At 35.3% G+C, this 20,522-nt stretch overlaps 1 long non-coding RNA gene across 1 annotated transcript in view; it reads left to right on the top strand.

The window, feature by feature from the left end:
• Window positions 1–20,522, top strand: part of LOC141560510 (uncharacterized) — a 221,255-nt gene that overhangs the window by 73,282 nt on the left and 127,451 nt on the right. Inside the window, exon 2 of the long non-coding RNA XR_012487735.1 lies at window positions 14,980–15,106. This is a non-coding gene — a long non-coding RNA (uncharacterized LOC141560510). The remainder of the gene's footprint in view (window positions 1–14,979; window positions 15,107–20,522) is intronic.

Below are 20,522 nucleotides of genomic sequence, written 5' to 3' on the forward strand. Positions count from 1 at the left end.
AGCTCTGTCAAGCAGATCAACAGGGGGAGATGTGGACACTATCCACAACTCAGCCTTGGATTTGGGATGATCCAGTTCCTTCTGGTTTCCCTTCTCTCCCCATCCAGGAGTTCCCTTCTTATTTATGCCTCATAAATCTCCCCCACACCCAATAAAACCTTATTCTAGTATCTTGCAAAACTTCTCTTCCCACTTCCCCCCTTTTCCCCTTAAGAATACTAAGCCAGAAAACCCCCTCATGGGTGAAAAAATTCCAAGCTATCCATTTAAAGGCACAGATGGGAATTCTTGTTTCTCTAGAGGCCTCAGACAGCTTCTCTCTGCCACATGTACAGAATCTAAGTTTTCTATGGCAAGAAACTTAACTGTGTAAGGCAAAGCTTCCCTTCTCTTTGGGGACTGGGGGTTAATTACAACTGCAATAAGAATCTTGGGGACTTTACGGCTTCAGGCAACCAATCATATTTTAGTACACATGCCTGAAAGTTGCTATAAAACCTGGGAAGGATTGTAAATGCTTTATTTTATGATGCACAAACAACCCTATGTTATTGCTCACTGTGGTGTTAACTTGTTAAGCTTGGTTTAGTCTTTGCAAGCCTCTCTCTTGTAGTGAGGAGTGGATGACTCTCCTTCAGAGAAAATAAAATAAAAAACAAAACAAAACAATGTCCTTACTATTATTAACAAACTTCCAAGAATGGTGACATCTTTCAATTATTTTCATCAGTTTCTCTCACATGTAAAGAATTGGAACTATGCCCAAAGAGCTATCAAACATTTTGCTACCAAAATGCACCATTCATTCCCTGTTCCCCCCCCCCCCCAAACATAGAAGCATGGAATGCAGGAAATGGAAGAAAGCTTAGAAGTAATTTAGCCTGTTACTCTCATTTTATAGAAGAAATGAAAGTTTCTCTTCTTCTAGTACTGCATCCACTCTGTGAGCCTGCAAGTTACTGTTGCAGAAGTTTGGCACATTTACCATGTGCTGTAATAGAGTGCTGGCCTTGGAGTCTGGAGACCTATGTTCATATACAACTTCAGAAACTTTATAATAAACTTTTCAAGCCTCAGTTTTCTTATCTGTAAAATTAAGAGTGTGAACAAAGGTAATCTTCTAGATCTAAATCTATGATCCCATGATAGCAAAAGAAAACTTGATTTGGAATTAAACAATTCTACAAACCTAGAATTCCAAGCCATTCTCCAATTGATAAATAGTTAAAGATAATAAGAAAAGATAATGACAAATGTTAAAGGGGATGTGGGAAAAGTGGGACACTAATACATTGTTGGTGGAACTGTGAACAGATCCAACCATTTGGAACTATGCCCAAAGAATTAGCAAACTGTGCATACCCCTTGATCCAGCTGTGTTAGTACTGAGCTTATATCTTAAAGAGATCTTAAAGGAGAGAAAGGCACCTACATGTCCAAAAAATGTTTGTGTAGGCCTCTTTGTAGTGTTAAGAAACTGGAAACTGAATGGATATAAACTAAAAAGCAATCCACAACTTTAGCAAAGTTGCAGGATACAAAATAAATCCACATAAATCATCAACATTTTTATACATCACTAACAAAATCCAACAGTAAGAGATACAAAGAGAAATTGCATTTAAAATAACTGTCAATAGTATAAAATATTTGGGAATCTATCTGCCAAGGGAAAGTCAGGAACTATATAATCAAAACTACAAAACACTTTCCACACAAATAGTCATATGTAAGCAATTTTTCCAAATATCAAGTGCTCGTGGATAGGTTGAGCGAATATAATAAAGATGACAATACTACCTAAACTACTCTATTTATTTAGTGCTATACTAATCAAATTCCCAATAAACTATTTTACTGACCTAGAAAAAATATAAACAAAATTCATATGGAAGAACAAAAGGTCAAGAATTTCAAAGGAATTAATGAAGAGAAAAGCAAATAAAAGTGGTCTAGATGTACCAGATCTAAAACTATATTATAAAACAGCAGTCATCAAAACCATTTGGTACTGGATAAGAAATAGAGAAATTGATCAGTGAAATAGCTTAGGTTCACAGAACAAAATAGTCAGTGACTATAGCAATATAGTATTTGACAAACCCAAAGGGGATAAGAATTCACAATTTGATTAAAACTTCTGGGAAAATTGGAATCTAGTATGGCAGAAAGTAGGCATAGACCAACTATACTATATACCAAGATAAGGTCAAAATGGATTCATGATCCAGACAAAAAGAATGATATTATAAACAAATTAGAAGAACATAGGATAGTTTACCTCTCAGATTTGTGGAGAGGAAAGAATTTGTACCCAAAGAAGAACTAGAGATCATTATTGATTAAATAGATAATTTTGATTATATTAAGTTAAAAAGTTTTTGTACAAACAAAACTAATGCAGACAAGAGTAGAAGGGAAACAATAAACTGGGAAACATTTTTATATTCAAAGGATCTGATAAAGGTCTCATTTCTAAAATATATAGAATATTGACTCAAACTTATAATAGTTCAAGCCATTCTCTAATTAATAAATGGTCAAATGATATGAACAGACAATTTTCAGATGAAGAAATTGAAAGTATTTGTAACCACAAAGGTACTACAAATCACTATTGATCAGAGAAATGCAAATTAAGACAACTCTGAGATGCCACTACACATCTGTCAGAATGGCTAAGATGACAAGAAAAGATAATGACAAATGTTGGAGGGCATGTGGAAAAACTGGGACACTGATACATTGTTGGTGGAATTGTGAATGGATCCAACCATTCTTGAGAGTAGTTTGGAACTATGTTTAAAAAAGTATTATATTGTGCACATCCTTTGATCCAGTAGTATTTCTACTGGGATTACATCCCAAAGAGATCTTAAAGGAGTGAAAGGGACACACATATGTAAAATTGTTTGTGGCAGCCCTCTTTGTAGTAGCAAGAAACTGAGTGGATGGCCATCAATAGGAAAATGGCTGAATAAATTATGGTGTAGGAATGCTATGGAATATTATTGTTCTATAAGAAATGACCAGCAGGATGATTTCAGAGAGGCCTGGAGAGATTTACATGAACTGATGCTAAGTGAAATGAGCAGAACCAGGAAATCATTATACATAGCAACAAGAAGACTATATAACAATCAATTCTGATGGACATGGCTCTCTTCAACATTGATATGATTCAAACCAGTTCTACTTGTTCAGTGATGAAGAGAGCCATCTACACCTAGAGAGAGAACCATGGAAACAAAGTGTGGAACACAACATAACATTCTCACTCTCTCTGTTGTTATTTGCTTGCATTTTGTTTTCTTTCTCAGTTTTTCTTTTTCTTCCTTCTTGATCTGATTTTTCTTGTGAAGCAAGATAACTGTATAAATATTCATACATGTATTGGATTTAACATGCATTTCAACATATTTAACATATATTGGACTACCCAACAACTAGCGGAGGGGGTGGGGGAAGGAGGGGAAACTTTGGAATAAAAGGTTTTGCAAGGGTCAGCATTGGAAAAATTACCCATGCATATGCTTTGTAAATAAAAAGCTTTAAAAAAAGATGAGCAATACTGCCAAAGGTCAAGAAGAATGAGGAATAAGAAAAAGCCATTTGTGCATAAAAACTCACAAAAACTGCTGGGAAAATTGGAAACCAGTATGGCAGAAATTAGGCATTGACCCACACCTTACACCTTATACCAAGATGAGGTCAAAATGGGTTCATGATTTAAGACATAAAGATATTATAAGCAAAGTAGAAGAACAAAGTATAGTTTACCTTTCAAATCTATGGAGAAGGAAGGAATTTGTGGCCAAAGAAGAACTAGAAATCATTATTGATCACAAAATAGATAATTTTGATTATATTAAGTTAAACAGTTTTTGTACAAACAAAACTAATGCATACAAGAGTAGAAGGGACATTTTTACTGAGAAGACATTTTTTTTTTGCATTCAAAAGTTCTGATAAAGGTCTTATTTCTTAAATATATAGAGAATTGATTCAAATTGACAAGAATTCAAGCCGTTCTCCAACTGATAAATGGTCAAAGGATATGAACATACAATTTTCAGACCATTTCTAGTCATGTGAAATCACTATTGGTCAAAGAAATGCAAATTAAGACAACTCTGAGGTACCACTACATACCTCTCAGACTGGCTAAGATGACAGGAAAAGACAATGATGAATGTTGGAGGAGATGTAGGAAAACTGGGACACACATTGTTGGTGGAATTATGAAGGGATTCCAACCATTCTGGAGAACAATTTGGAATTATGCCCAAAAGGCTATCAAACCATGCATTCCCTTTGACCCAGCAGTATTTCTACTGGGCTTATATCCCAAAGAGATCTTAAAGGAGGGAAATGGACCCTCATGTGCAAAAATGTTTGTGGCAGCCCTCTTTGTAGTGGCAAGAAACTGGAAAATGAATGGATGGCCATCAATAGGAAAATGGATGAATAAATTATGGTATAGGAATGCTATGGAATAATCTTGTTATGTAATGATCAACAGAATGAATTCAGAAAAGACTGGAGAGGCTTCCATCAACTGATGCTAAGTTAAATGAGCAGAACCAGGAGATTATTTTGCAGGGCAACAACAAGATTATACAATGATCAATTCTGATGGACATGGCTCTCTTCAATATGAGATGATTCAGACCATTTCCAATGATCTTGTGATGAAGTGAGCCATCCACACCCAGAGAGAGACTGTGGGAAATGAGTGTGGTTTATAACATAGCATTTTCATTCTTTTTGTTGTTGTTTGCTTTCATTTTATTTTCTTTCTCATTTTTTGTTTGATTTGATTTTTCTTGTGCAGAGAGATAATTATATAAATATGTATACATATATTGGATTTCTACCATGTTTAACATCTATTGGATTATTTGTCATCTAGGGGAGGGTGTGGAGGAAGGGGGAATTAAAACACAAGGTTTTGCAAGGGTTAATGTTGAAAAATTATCCATTCATATATTTTGAAAATAAAAAGCTTTAATTAAAAAAAACCCTAGAATTCTTTACTTTAAGTGACAGAAAGCAAGACAGAAGTTTTCTTGTAAACATCAATTCACTGGCTTCATCTGACTCATATTCTCTCTCATTATTAGGAATCAAGCCAGACCATATTCTAATGGGTATAGAGGAAAGGCAAGTCATTCTTCAGCCCAATAATAAATCCAACCAACCATCTCCATTAATTAGCAATGTATATGATTCTGTCTTTCTGTCTCTTTCTGTCTCTGTCTCTATCTCCTATCCTTTCTACTTCCTTTAATGGAACCATCATACATAGATTATAATGGAAATAGTATTGTGGTAATAGTGAATAGGACACTAGACTAGGATTCTGAACACATGGATATCACTTCTAGTTTCATCATTAACTATCTTTGGGTAACTATGCACAAGTTACTTTATACCCCAGTCTCATTTCCATTTCTATTATCTGGAAATTAGGTAGGTTGGATTAGATAAAATATTCTTAATCTGGGGAGTCATGAATCTCCAAGGAGTACAAGGAGAAATTTCAGGAGGTCCATGAACTTTGATAGGAAAAGAACAAATGTTAATTTTACTAACCTTTGGTTCCCTTTCTAATTCTATTTCTATTATTAAGACACTATTTTGAGAAGGGATCCTGGGGCACCATAATACCAAAAGGATCCATGTCACAAAAAGTTAAGAACCTTTGAATTAGAAGATCTCTAATTAGTTCCTCCCAGCTGTAATATTTTTTAAAATTATTCCATGATATGTTAGTCAAATCAGTAAAGTCATTTAGTCATCCTTGGAGGGGAGAAAAATTGACATTGATCCCAGTGGTTTGGCAATGCAATGCATTTCTATTTCTGTGATCAATATTATTTATTAATACCATTTAAAAACAAATCTAAAGAGGTTGCACTTCGAATTTAAGATGGCATCATATAAGAAGTTGAAAAAGATGTCAGTGGAATCTTTGTTTGGAAGCTCTCATTCTGGTGCCAAATATGGCTTTTTTTTGTTCTCTCTAATTACTATGGGCACTTGTTATCAATAATTAAAGAGCACTACCATTGGATTATAGATTTATTGCTAAGAAGGACCTTAGAAGTTAACTAATCCAATCCCATCTCATTTTATGAGGAAACTGAGATCCAAGGAAGTTATGGGCTTACTGGTAGGAAGGATCAAAGGTAGTTTTGAATGCATTCTCCTGACTCAGGTCTAAAGCTCTTGTCATTGGGGTAGGATGAGTTGCCTCCCATCTGATAAATGTTTCCAAGTTCAAGCTCTGACCCAGAAGTGAATGTCTAATATCCAGAGACTCCAGTCATGTTATAGTAAAATATAAATCAATTCTCTTTGAGCCCTTGATTCTTGTGCTGAATTTTGACAATAATCATTCAAATCCTACATATTTATATTGTACCTAAATGAATACTAAAGAGAAAGAAAGAATTGTAGATTTTCTACCCCAACTTTCCCCTATCCCTTAATATTTTTAAAAATAGATGATGAAACTGATACTTACAGAGTTGAAGTGACATCAGATATTGTTATTTGACCATAATTCAATATTAACATATGCAAAGAGAATTAAATTGGGGATTTGGAGAACTGGGGACTAGTCTGGGCTTTGCCACTAGCTAGCAATGTGATCTTGAATAGATAACCTTACTCCTCTACTCCTTGGTTTCTTTTATCTGTAAAATTAGAAGATTGCATTAGCTGCCATGATGATCTTTCTCTAATTTTCTATGAGGCTTAGGATGCCTTGTTGATATATTCCAGTCTTTCCTTCTTGTTCCCCCAGTTAAAAAAACACCCCAAACATAAACTGACTCTTCCTTTTACTAACATTACAGCTATTTTGCATAGATGCTTGCAAATGGTTTATGGGAAAACAGTTATCTATAAATTCCTTTAGATCGTGAGAAAGAGAGAGTATGGTTGTAGTCTCAGCCCTTGGTCTTCATCTTTGTTCAGCTAATATAAACTTACTTGAGGCAGAAGAGCAGCAGATGTGGTAAAGTACTAAAGAAAACAGGAAGGCTTTAGAGGATAGGAAGCTGATTAGATCATATTTATCTTTCAGGAGAGTTTGGGTTAAATAAAAACACAACTTCACCCACATCACATCCTTGTCTATTGCTTCTGGCTTTTAAGGCATAGAGCATTCCATCAAAGCCCTAAACACTGAGAAGTCTCATTACTGTATTTCTACAGTGCAAGAATTCCCAGGAGAGGACTTCAACAAGACTCTCTTCTCCCTTGGGTCATTTATTTCCTATTTCCTGGTCTTGTGGATATGTCAATATAATGCAGCCAATCCAGTCACAGCAGTAAAAAAAAAATTATCAGTTTAGTTAGTGAAAAGTCAAATACTCAGATGAGTCATCTGATGTGACATAGCCAAAACAATTACTTTATTGGTTTTTATAAAACTTTTCAATCTGTTGCCTGGTCATGGAATCACAATATTTCAAAGGTAGAAGGAACTTCTGACACTATCTAGTCTGAACTACATGGAAAAAAGAATCCTTTTTTTCCCCCCCAATATATCTGACAAATGGTAGGCGAGTCGCTGGAAGACTTTCAATAAGGAAAAAGCTAATACCTCCTGACTAGTGGAACCAGCCTGTCCCATTTTTGGATAACTCATTTTGGCAGACTGGTAAAATCAGTGGAACTTTTCTTATACTCATGTTGCCATTTTAAAATTCATATATGGGATTCCAACAGAAACCAAATATATTGATATAGAATTAGCAGTTTATTAAAAAATGAAATCACAGATCCTTGGTTAAAAGCCCCTGCTCTCATTGTTAGTTCCTGGTCCATAATTCTTTTATAGTGTGATCTGGGATATATGGTTTTCACACATATATTCATAGATATGCAGATAACTAGATTAATTAGCAAGTACTTATATATCTCTTTAACAATTGTAAAATGCTCTCCACATATTATCTAATTTGATTTTCACAACAATTTTATGAGGTAGGTGCTATTATTATCCTCATTTTTACAGATGACAATCAGAGGCTAAGTCAGAGTTAATGACTTTTATAGGGTCAGATGGCTAGTAAGTGTCTGAGGCAGGATTTCAAGTTAGGCCTTCCTACTTCTAAATTGAATTTTCTATTCACTTTGCCAACTCACTGGCTAGAATATGACCAATTTTGCCATCAAATTAACTCCAATAGTTTCTAAAACGATATATGAAAAATATATTCATCCATTTAGTAACTGGTTTATTGTCTATTTAGAGTGTACAGATCAGTACAAAAGTATATAAAGTACTTTGTATATTTTATTTTTTTCCAATTACATGTAAAGATAGTTTTCAAAATAAGTTTTTTGGTTTCAAATGTTTCTTCTTTCCTCTATTCCCTGATTTTTCCCCAAGACAGCAAGTAATCTAAGTTATACATGTACAACCACGTTAAACATATTTCCATATTAGTCATGTTGTGAAAGAAGAATCAGAACAAAAGGGAAAGACCAGAAGAAAGAAAAATAATCAATAAGTGAAAATAGTATGCTTCAATCTGCATTCAGATCCAATAGTTCTTTCTCTAGATATGAATAGAATTTGCTATCATGAATTTTTTGGGAATTGTCTTAGATCATTGTGTTGCTTAAAAGAGCTAAATCTAACATTGCACAATGTTGTTGTTATTATGTACAATGTTCTCCTAGTTTTGCATACTTCACTCAGAATTAATTCATGTAAGTCTTTTCTGAAATCCACCTGCTTATTGTTTCTTACAGCACAATTTCATTACATTCCTGTGCGGTAATTTGTTCAGCTATTCCCTAATTGATAGGCATCCCCTCAATTTCCAATTCTTTAGAACCACTAAAAGAATTGTTATAAATATTTTTGTTAATGTGGTGCCTTTTTCATTTTTCATGATCTTTTTGGTATACAGATCTAATAATGTATAACTAGATCAAAGGGTATGCACAATTTTATAGCTCTTTGGCACAGTTTCAAATTGCTCTCTAGAACAGTTGAATCAGTTCACAACTCCACTACCAATACATTATTGTCCCAGTTTCTTTAATCTTGGTCAACATTAATCATTTTTCTTTTCTGTCATGTTAGCCAATTTAATAAGTATGATGTGGTATCTTATGGTTCTGTTAATTTACAATTCTCTGATACATAATGATTTAGAACACTTTTATATGACTATAAAGAACTTTGATTTCTTCATGTGAAAACTGCCTCTTCATCTCCTTTGGCCATTTATCAATTGGGGAATGACTTATACGTCTATATAGTTGACTTAATTTTCTAACTTTTTGAGAAATGAGACCTTTATCAGAAATCTTGACTGTCAAATTTCTCATTTTTCTGCTTTCCTTTTAATTTTTGTTGTATTGGCTTTGTTTGTATAAACTATTTAAATCTAATGCAATCAAAATGGTCCTTTTTTCATTTCATAATGTCTTCCATCTCTTGTTCATAAATCCTTCCCTTCCCCAAAGATCTCACAGGTAAACTATTTCTCACTCTCTTTGTTGTTTTTTCTTTTTTTCTTTTTTTTCTTGAAATGGACCATGACCAGGGAGATGATGTCATGACATGCAAGTAAGTTGGATTTAAGTTAGGAAGGGCTGTGCAAACTTTCTTCTCAGGAACCATCTGGGTCCAGTGGCAAGCTATAGATCAGGACAACTGGAGACAACCCTAATTGCAGTAGGATATCTTGACCTTTTTAAACTAAAGTCTTAACAGATCTCAGGTTGACTGAGGCAGAATCCTATCAGTGATTAAGGATTAGTAAAGAAATAAGACAAAAAATGGTCTCTTTTAGCTAGTTAAAAAAAAAACCAAAAAACAAAAATCCAATCCAGGAGGGGAAGATCCTCAAGGGAAGATCTTCAGGCTTTGGAGCCCCAAAAGGAATAATGGGTATTTGCCTTCACTGAGTCAATAGTGGTGGTGGTGATAGTGGGGGAAACAATGACCAATTGAAGCTTCAGTTGGGACCTCTTGTTGACCAATCAATGAAATACAGAGTGATTTGGGTTTAAGACATGGTTCTTAAGAAATAAATCTATCTGATTCCTTTTCTTAGTGAGTAACAAATAGTTTTGGTAATTGTTGCTTTATAATATAGTGTTAGATCTTATATGACTAGACAACTATCCTTCCCACTTTTTTCATTAATTCCCTTGATATCCTTGACATTTTATTTTTCCAATGAATTTTGTTATTTTTTTCTAGCTCTAAAAATGAGTTTTTGGTATTTTGATTGGTATGACACTTAAGTTAATTGATTTAAGGAGAATTATCATTTTTTATTATATTAGCTTGCACTACTGATGAACATTTGATATTTTTCCAATTGTTTAAGTCTGACTGTGAAAAGTGTTTTGTAATTGTGTTCATTAGTTTTTGGATTTGTTTTGGCAAGTAGACTTCCAAATATTTTATATTGTCTACAGTTATTTCTTATGGAATTTCTCTTTATAACTTCTGTTGTCAGGCTTGTTGGTAATAAATAGAAATGCTGATGATTTATGAGGGCTTATTTAATATTTTTCAACTTTAATAAAGTTAAGTATTTCAAGTAGATTTTTAGTTGATTCTCTAGGATTCTCTGAGTATATTATCATGTCATCTGCAATAAATGATAATTTTGTTTCCTCATTGGCTATTCTAATTTCTTCAATTTCTTGTATAGTATAATTTAGCTGTCTATTTCTTTTTGTAATTCACTTAACTTTTTCTTTGAGAATTTGGATGGTATCACTTGGTGCATATATATTTAGTATTGAAATTACTTCATTTTCTATGATACTTTTTGGCAGAGCATAGTTTCCTTCCTTATCTCTCTTTATTAGATCTGTTTTTGCTTTTGCTTTGTCTGAGAACAGGATTGCTACTCCTGCTTTTTACATCTGAATCATAACATAATCTTCTCCAAACTTTACCTTTATTCTGTGAATTATTCTCTACTCCAAATGTGTTCCTTATAAACAACATATTATGGAATTTTGTTTTTTAATCCACTCTGATATTCACTTTTGTTTTATGGGAGAGGTCTGATCACTGCCTCCCTTAATTTGTCCTCCCTGCTATATGCCCTTCCTTTTTCTTTCCTCATTCCTCTCCTATTTTTGCTCTCCCTTCTGTTCTCCATTTTACCAGCCCCTTTCTTCTCTTTTCTTTTTCCTTTCCCCTCCTTCTTCCTTTTAAGATAATACAAATTTCTATTCTCAACTGAGTCTGTATGTTATGCCCTTTTTGAGCCAAATCTGATGACAATAAGGTTCAAATAATGCTCATCACCACCCCCTCCTTTCTTCTTCTCTACTGTAGTAGAGACAAGGATAGTTGTAGTATTTTGTGCCTCTTCATGTGATATAATTTATCCTACTCTACCTCCTCTTTCCTCCTTATCCTACTCTGCCTCCTCTTCTTCCTCTTTCCTCTTTTTCCAGTAAAACCCTTTCTTTTTTTTTTTATATCATCACATCAAGTCAACTTATACTGACATCCTCTGTTTATGTATTCTGCTTTAAATTGCCCTAATAAGACATAGTTCATGAGAGTTACAAGTATCATCTTCACATGTGTGGATAAAAACAGTTTAACCTTATGAATAACATGATTTTTTTCTCTCTCCTATTTATCTTTTTATTCTTCTCTTGAGTCTTGTATATGAAGTTAGAGGTGACTGTTCAGCTCTGATCTTTTTATAAGGAAAGTTTGTAAGTCCAATATTTCATTGAATATCCATCTTTCCTCCTAAAAGATTATACTAAATGTATCTTGGTTATTTATTCTTGGTTGTAATCTTAGCTTCTTTGCCTCCCAGAATTATATATCACAAGCTTTGCGATACTTTAATGTGGAAATTGCTAAATTGTATGTAATCCTGACTGTGGTTCCTTACTATTTGAATTATTTCTTTCTGGCTACTTCCAGTATTTTCCATTTGACCTGATAATTTTGGAATTTGGCTACAACATTCCTTGGAATTTTTATTTTGGAATTTCTTTGAAGAGGTGATTAGTAAATTCTTTTAGTGACTATTTTACTATTTGGTTCTTGGATACCAGAGCAGTTTACCTTGATAGATTCTTTTAAGATCCTGACCAGGCCCTTTTTTTTTGATTATGACTTTCAGATAGTGCAATAATTTTTAGATTATCTCTCCTGTATCTATTTTTAAAATGAGATATTTCACATTTTCTTCTATTTTTTCATTCTTTTGATTTTGTTTGACTGATTCCTGATGTCTCATAGAGTCATTGTCTTCCATTTGCCCAATTCTAATTTTTAATTATTTTCTTTAATTTTTTTTGTACCTCCTTCTCTATTAAGCAAGTCTACTTTTAAAGTAGTTGAGTTCTTCAGGGGAATTTTTTTTAGTTGATCAATTATATTTTTTAAGAAATTGTAATGGATAGAGCACCAGCCCTGAAGTTAGGAGGACCTGAGCTCAAATCCTATCTCAGACATTTAATACTCACTAGTTATGTGACCCTGGTCAAGTCACTTACCCCCCAATTGTCTTGCAAAAAAAAAATTTTTTTTTCTTTAGTCAATTTTTGTCCTTCCTTTTCCAAACTGTTGACTCTCTCTTGCAGAGCTCTCATTTCTTTTCCTAATGTTTATTCTACCTTTCTTATTTGATTTAAAAAATTTTTGAGCTCTTTCAAAAAGTTTTTTGGGGCTTGAGACTGATCTATGTTTCCCTTTAAGGCTTTACATGTAGCCTCTACAATTTACATTGTTGACCTCTTCTGAGTTTCCGGTTTTATCTTTCCTGTTGCTGTACTGGCTTTCTATGCTTAGGGCTCTTTTCTGTTTTTCTTCATTTTTTATCTTATTTTGTGGCTTTTGAAGTTGAGTGCTGCTCCTGGGGCTTCTTTTGCTCAGGCCAGGAGTCTGGTCACTGGCTTTATGTTCTGGAGCTTCAGATATTGGCAGCTTTTCCACTGCTCTGGGGTGGCCTGGCCTAGTCACACCTATTGTACTGGATTCTAAGGCTGGCAATTTGTTTTCTCCACTGGGGCTGAAATCCTCACAGCTGGCCTGGGGAGGAAGACCAAGGAGCCTAGATTGTTGATCTTGTTATGGTTAAGAGTCTCCCACTTTCTTGTCCAGATAACGCTTGTGTTGACCTGTGTTCTGTTACCCTTTTCCCAAGTGGGACAGACCTTTCCTGAAGTTATCTTAAGCTGAGTTAAATTAAGTTAAAAGTTAAATTTCACTCAGTCCTTTTGTGGATTCTGTTGCTCCAGAATCTGTTTAAAGACTTGATTTAATGTTGTTTCTTTAGGAAATTGTGGCATGCTCATGGAACTTCCTGGATTCTCTCTCTCATCTTGGTTCTAACCTATAAAGTACTTTGAATTTCTTACAGGAGCCAATAAGCATCAAGTGCATAGTACAAGCAGTCACTATGCTAGCCCTGAGGATATAAATACAAAATGAAAAAAAAAGTCTACCTCAAATTTATATTATTTTATTAAGGTGTCATGTTGTTTTTCAGATGTATCCAATTCTTCATAACCTCATTTTGAAATTTTCTTGGCAAAGACACTGGACTGATTTGCCATTTCTTTCTTCAGCTCATTTTACACATTAGGAAACTGAGCCAAACAATATTAAATGAGTTGCCCAGTGTCACATAGCTGTGAAGTATCTGAGACCAGATTTGAATTCATGAAAATAAGTCTTCCTTAGTCCAGGCTGGTACTCTATTCAATGAACCATCTAGTATTAGTGGATAGAATGCCAGCCCTCTAGTCAAAAGGACCTGAGCTCAAATCCACCTTCAGACACTTACTATGTGACCTTGACCAAATAACTTAACCTTATCTATATTTTCTCATTTGTGAAATGAACTGGAAAAGGAAATGGCAAACCATACCATTGTCTTTGCCAAGAAAACTCCAAATGGGGTCACAGAGTCAAGTAAACTAATAAAAAATTAATTAAAATACCAATGTTTTAGAAATACTGCAAGAATATGACTTGGAAGACAATTTATGTGTTTCACTGTGATTTGCCTTTTACTACAAGAAAATAAGTCATAATAATTTTGTTGTGGCCATGCTGTACCTAGCATATATATTTTGCCAAATTAATTCTTTGAGATGAAGATTCTGGATAAGGTTAGGCAAAACCATTTACTCAAAAAAAGCAATATTTGATTAAAGAATATACTTCCTGGAAATGTATACATTGCTAATGTCTTCAGACTCTAACACATTCCAAGGGAGTACAGGAAAAATTTATGTCAATAAAATTCTCTGGTTATCAGAGATATATAAAAGAGCTTCTTCTTTCTTGAGGATGCATTCCAGAGACTGCTCCCCCACAAATGAGAATGGAATCACAGCATTTGAGGTTTGGGAGGGATCTTATCCAATCCAGCCTATGCACAAAAGAAGTCCCATTGTACCATTTTTGACAAATGTTATCATTTCACCCATGCTTGAAGAATTCCAAGGAGAGGAAACCAACCACTTCTTGAGGCAGCTTGTTCCACTCTGTTTCAGCTCTAATTATTAGGAAGATTTTCCTGATTTCAAGCCTCTTTATGAATTGGCTTCTTTCTAATTTCCACCACTGGTTCTCTCCTATGGGACTAAATAGAAAAAGTCTAAACTTTCCAAACAATAGCTTTTCACTTGGAAAGACTTACATGGATAAATGCTGGGGGAAGTGAGCAGAATCAAGAGAACATTGTACACAGCATAAAGATTATATAATGATCAGCTGTGATAATCAACTGTGTTGGACTTGACTCTTTTCAAAAATAAAATGATTTAAGGCAATTTCAATAGATTTGTAATGGAAAGAGCCTTCTGCATGCAGAGAGAGAGAGAGAGAACTATGTAGACTGAATATAGATGAAAGCATAGCATTTTCACTTTTGTTGTTGTTTGCTTGTTTTCCCCCTTCTTGTTTTTTTTTTCCTTTAGATCTGATTTTTTTTTTTTGCACAGCATGACAAATATGGAAATATGGTTAGAAGAATTGTACATATTCAACCTATATCAGATTGTTTCCTGTCTTGGGGAGGAGGAAGAGGAAGAAAAGGGAGAAAAAAATAGAACACAAGATTTTATGAAGGTGAGTATTGAAAACTGTTTTTGCATGTATTTGGAAATATAAAATACTATTAAACAAATGAATAAACAAAAGCCTTTTAAATATTTGAAAACAATTGCCATTTGACCCTCAGGCTTTTCTTCTCCACCATGAACATAACCAGTTCCTTCAATCATTTCTTAACCAACATTGATTCTAGGCCCTTCACTATAATAGATGTTTTCCTCTGACCACTTTCCACTTTGTTGTTACACAGTTGTAATTTGTGTGGCCCTATTTGGGGTTTTCTTAGCAAAGATATTGGCATGGTTTGTCATTTCCTTCTCTAGCTCATTTTTACAGATGAAGAAACTGAGGCAAGCAAAATTAAATGATTTATCTAGTGTCACATAGCTAGTAAGTGTCTGAGTTTGGATTTGAACTCCTGACTCCAAGCCTGGTGTCTTATCCACTGAACCATCATCTAACTGCCAGATTATTAGTGTCTTTAAACCATGCACCCTAAAAAAATGAATATCATACTCCAGATGAGGTCTGAAAAGTAGAGATTAGTACCTCCCTATTCCTGCCTCAGCAAGAGTAACTAGAAGTTAGGTGTCACGGTGAACACACTGCAAGAATGGAAGACCTGAGTTTAAATCCAAACTCAGACATGTGTGTGACCCTAGGCAAGTCACTTAATCCTGTTTACTTCTTCCTTCACCTGTAAAATGGGAATAATAATAGATCCTACTTTTTAGGATTATTATGAGGATCATAACATGGACAATATCTATAATTTTTTATTAAAGATATTGACATCAAAGGTAGACCAGGGCTAACTAGGGATCACATGTCACTAGGCTCAAGATGAAATGAAATGAAATCCTCCTAGTCAATCTAGAAATTAGCTAAAAGAGTTTACTCAGGAATAGCAGAGGACAGCAAGAGCAAGAAAATAATATTAAATAAAGACAAAGAATTGATTCAGTAGAGAACAGACTCCCAGTGTTGATCTTAATACTGTCTGAAGCTTCAAGCAAGAGTACCTGGTATATCATGCTCTGGCTTTTCAATGCATAGGACAAAAAAAGTTGGTCAAAATTTTAGTCTTCTGGGCCAATCAAGTCTCAAAGACAATTTCTATACTTTTAAAGGATAAACTAGTCTAACCTATATTGTGTAGAGACTTAGTGAAAGTTATCCCAGAAGGCATGGTAGAAGACTTATAGATAATAGGATTTTTCCCCATTCCACTTGTCAATAGAAGTATTCCTTGACTTAGGAACATCTCCTAGGAGGATGTTTCTGGAGGATGAAAAGAATGGCCTGGTATAACATATTTCCTTCATAGCCTAGTCCAGGTTCTCTGTGCTTCTTTCTTTGATTGAATCATTAATATATTAGCTTCTTGAGAGCAGGGACTTTTATTTGTATTCCTAGATATTAGGATAGAAGCGCATTATATTCCACGCACTTTTAACAAATAAAAAATATAAATAAAAATATAAATACTGACTTTTTTGATTGCCTCCTCCTCTTCCATCCCATGTTGATTCTATATAGGCCCCAGTGATTCATCTCTTTCCACTGATCTCTCTCTTTTCCTTGGGAATGTATATAGGGGAGATTTAGGAAGACTAATTAGGAGAAAATAGGGGTCCTATTTGATATATAATATAGTAGGAATCTTTATTTGACATATAATATAGTAGCAATATTCATTTGATTTATAATGTAGTAGAGGTCCTTATTTTATATGTAATATAGTAAGGATCCTGGGTTTCTCATTTGTTTTGTTTTGTTTTCCCAAGGAGTTGCTCTGATCTTCCTTTGAAGATTTTTGTGCATTTTGAAAGGATGAAGGCTGGAAATTAGTGGTTCTGATTTGGAAATCTCATCAAAGTGCAGAAAACAGGAGGGATAAAATGTAACTGCTATTAATGCTGCCTTCTACATGAGTTCTTCCCTATTTGCACTCCCCTCCAACCTCTTAGTTTTTTCTCTTCTTGAAATTACATTGTATCTGCAGGTATCCATAAGCATATTACATTGTGAGCTCCTTAAGAATAGAGACTGTCTTTTGCCTTTCTTTATATCCCCTCCACTTAGGTCAGTGCCTAGCATATGACAGACTAAGTGCCATAGAAACTTTTTTTAGGTCAGGGATATTATATACCTACACATACATTTTGTCTTTTCATCCAAGTACTTAATGTTTTTGGTTCATAATAGGCTCTTAGCAAATATTTGGTAATTACTTGATTATATTTATTTACAATGCTGAATGCAATGCCACAGTTTCCAGCTTACTAAGTGCAATGGAAACTTTTTGAGGTCAGGGATTTTATATACATATACACACATTTTGTCTTTTCATCCCCAGTACTTAATGTTTCTGGTGCATTATGGGCTCAGTAAATATTTGGTGATTACTTGATTATATTTTCAATGTTAAATGCAATTGCTACACTTTCCATACCATATCCCTCACACTTGACTTGCTCTATTCCATACCATCTTCCCTGGAAATATTTCAAATGATAGGTAGAAGGTATGGTCCTCCATTCATTATGACAAAGTTCATAAGATTTAGAGATGGGATAAAGCTTTGAAGGCATGTTATTCAAGCCCATACTATTACAGAGGAGGAAACAGAGAGATTAAGTAATTTACACACTCACACAGCTAATAAGTGACAGATCTGGAACCCTAGCCTTCTGTCTCCAAATTCTCCAAGTCCTCCAAAACCGGCATATTTTTCTCTGTCTCATGCTGCTTCTACAAGGTGATTATAGTCAACATTCTAAAAATGATGATACAGGCCACAGAATATAAAAATCATAGTATAGAGATCTGGCAGCCAAGTGGCTCAGTGGGTAGAATGCTAAGGCCAGTGGATAGAGTTGTTGTGTGACTCTGAGCAAGCCACTTATTTCTTATTAGTCTAGGAAGTAGCTGGTTGGCACAGTGCCCAGAGTGCTAGGCCTGGAATCAGGGAAATCTGAGTTCAAATCTAGCCTGAGATACTTATAAGCTATGTGATCTTGGACAAGTCACTTAACTTTTGCTAACTTTCATCCACTGGAAAAAGAAATGGCAAACCATTCCAGTATCTTTGACAAGAAAACCCTATTGACCATGAAGTCACAAAGAGTCAGACATGACTGAATAACAACAATAACTAAAGGATCTCTATGGAGCCTGAGAGTTGGAAGAGTCTTAGGTTGAAAGAAACTGTGTAGAGAGGAAAAATTTCCAAAGAAATGACCCATTTAAAAACAAAACTATCTAAAAAACAAAAATGCAGTGATAGTTGCATAACCTTCCAGTGGGAGCCCTTAAAATCTTTATTATATTTCATAAATTACTGATACTGTTCAGAGGTTCCAGAGACATGGAATATCCTCAAATTAAAGAGAGAACAAGAACATTTTGGAATAAAAGAGAAGGAATGAAGCTCCACTCCATACTAAATAATTTAAAATCATAGTTTTGGGGATTTTTATTATGAGGCATTAGGGGTAAAGTAACATGCTTAGGATCACACAGTTATGAAATGTTAAGTATCTGAGGTCAAATTTGAACTCAAGTCCTCCTGATTCCACTCCATCCACTCACCATCTAGCTTCCCCAAAGTATTTTTGATGCATAAATTATTTTAAGAGGGAATAATTTTCTTAGTAGTGGCATTTTCTCACATTAGCCAAAACACCAGCCTTGAACTTCATAATGCACTCATGTGATCAGAGATCCAATCATTCAAAGGACTTAAAGGCCATCAGCTCCAATATCTTCATAAAATGAGGGAGGTGAACTCCCAGGGCTTCACCCTGGGAGACCTAAGGACCTGTTCAGACTCACACAGGATTATCTTAGAACAAAATCAGGGAAATACTGACTCATGGAGATCCCTGTGAAATGTGGCTTGAATTAAGTGGAAATAGATCGAACGACTTCCATGGAGATGAGCCCATCTTCCCACTGATTGTACCTGCTAGACTTTCACTCCTTCCCTAGAATAAGCCTCAGAGAACAGAAACAAAGGAATCTTTTTCTTTGAATTCCAGCCTAACTGGACCAAATGTAAGCTTTAAAGTAAGTTTTTGTTAGTGAGCTTTCCAGAGTTCTTTTTAGGGATTACAACATCACAACAGCCCTGGAAATGTTAATACCTGATTGTCATACCTTACAGGGCTTGCTGCTGAGGTAATGTCTATAGGATGCTTTGACCTTCTTAGAGTAAAATGTTATTATTTCTAGAATAGAGGAAAAGTAGGAGGCTTTGCACAGAGAAGCTTTTTCTTTCTTCTATATGTCTGTCTCTCTGTCTCTGCCTCTGTCTCTGTCTCTGTCTCTATCTATCTGTTTCTGTCTTTCTCTCTTACACTGTCTCTCTCTGTCATTGTCTTTCTGTCTCTGTATCTGTGTCTGTGTCTCTGTGTTTCTATGTCTCTGTCTCTCTGCCTCTGTCTGTCTCTCTGTGTCTGTCTGTGTCTGTGTGTCTGTGTCTGTCTCTCTCTCTGTGTCTCTCTCTCCTCCTTATTCTGTCTCTGTCTCTGTCTCTGTCTCTCTCTGTCTCTGTCTCTGTCTCTCTCTGTCTCTCTCTCTCTCTCTCTCTCTCTCTCTCTCTCTCTCTCTCTCTCTCTCTCTCTCTCTCTCTCTCTCTCTCTCTCTCTCTCTCTCCTCTCTTTATTCTCTCTTTCTCTTTAAGATAGAACACATGAAAGCTTTCCTTAGAGAACTTCACCTTTTTTCCCTAGTATGCACCACACAGACAGGGCAATTAGCTTCTGATTATACTGATAATGTTGCTGCAAGCTGCCTTATCCTTCCTTTTAAGAGAATCCCTTTGGACTGTTGAGTCATAGTCATTATCCGAGTAAACATCTGTTATGGTTTGTAGCTAGTAAGGATAATCACTAGCTCGGGTCACTCTGGATGGCTTCAAAAATATGCCATCTATATGGAAATTTTGAAAACATCTGAAACTCTTAAAAGTTGCAATCACTTTCTTCCCAGAAGAATGTTCCCCCCCTGCCTACCCAGTGACTTTGGTAGGTTACAGCATGCTGTGAGCCATCCCTGGATTTCAGGGAGATCTGTGTAATATCAGAACTTGGAGGAGACAGGGGGCTTCAGGAAGCAAGGGCAGAGGTTTCTGACTTCTTTCAAGACCTACAGCAAATGGCAGGGGGTGGGGAGGAGCATTTACAGCTGATAATGAAAGCTGGCCCCAAGTGCTTCCTACCAGAGGTCTATGATAGGAGCTCATACCACGTGGCTCTGTGCCTGAGCCCAGGTGCAGGATGTCTTGTGACATGCTGGAAGGGAGGGCTGACAGAACAGAGCCCAAATGCTTGGGGCAATGTGTGACAGTGCATTTGGCCCAGTCTAAAAGCTGGCCCTGAAATTCATAGCATGTTGGGAAACTCATCAGAACAAAATATCTTGTAGA

This window comes from Sminthopsis crassicaudata, chromosome 3, assembly GCF_048593235.1.
Source record: "Sminthopsis crassicaudata isolate SCR6 chromosome 3, ASM4859323v1, whole genome shotgun sequence".
Taxonomy (NCBI): domain Eukaryota; kingdom Metazoa; phylum Chordata; class Mammalia; order Dasyuromorphia; family Dasyuridae; genus Sminthopsis; species Sminthopsis crassicaudata.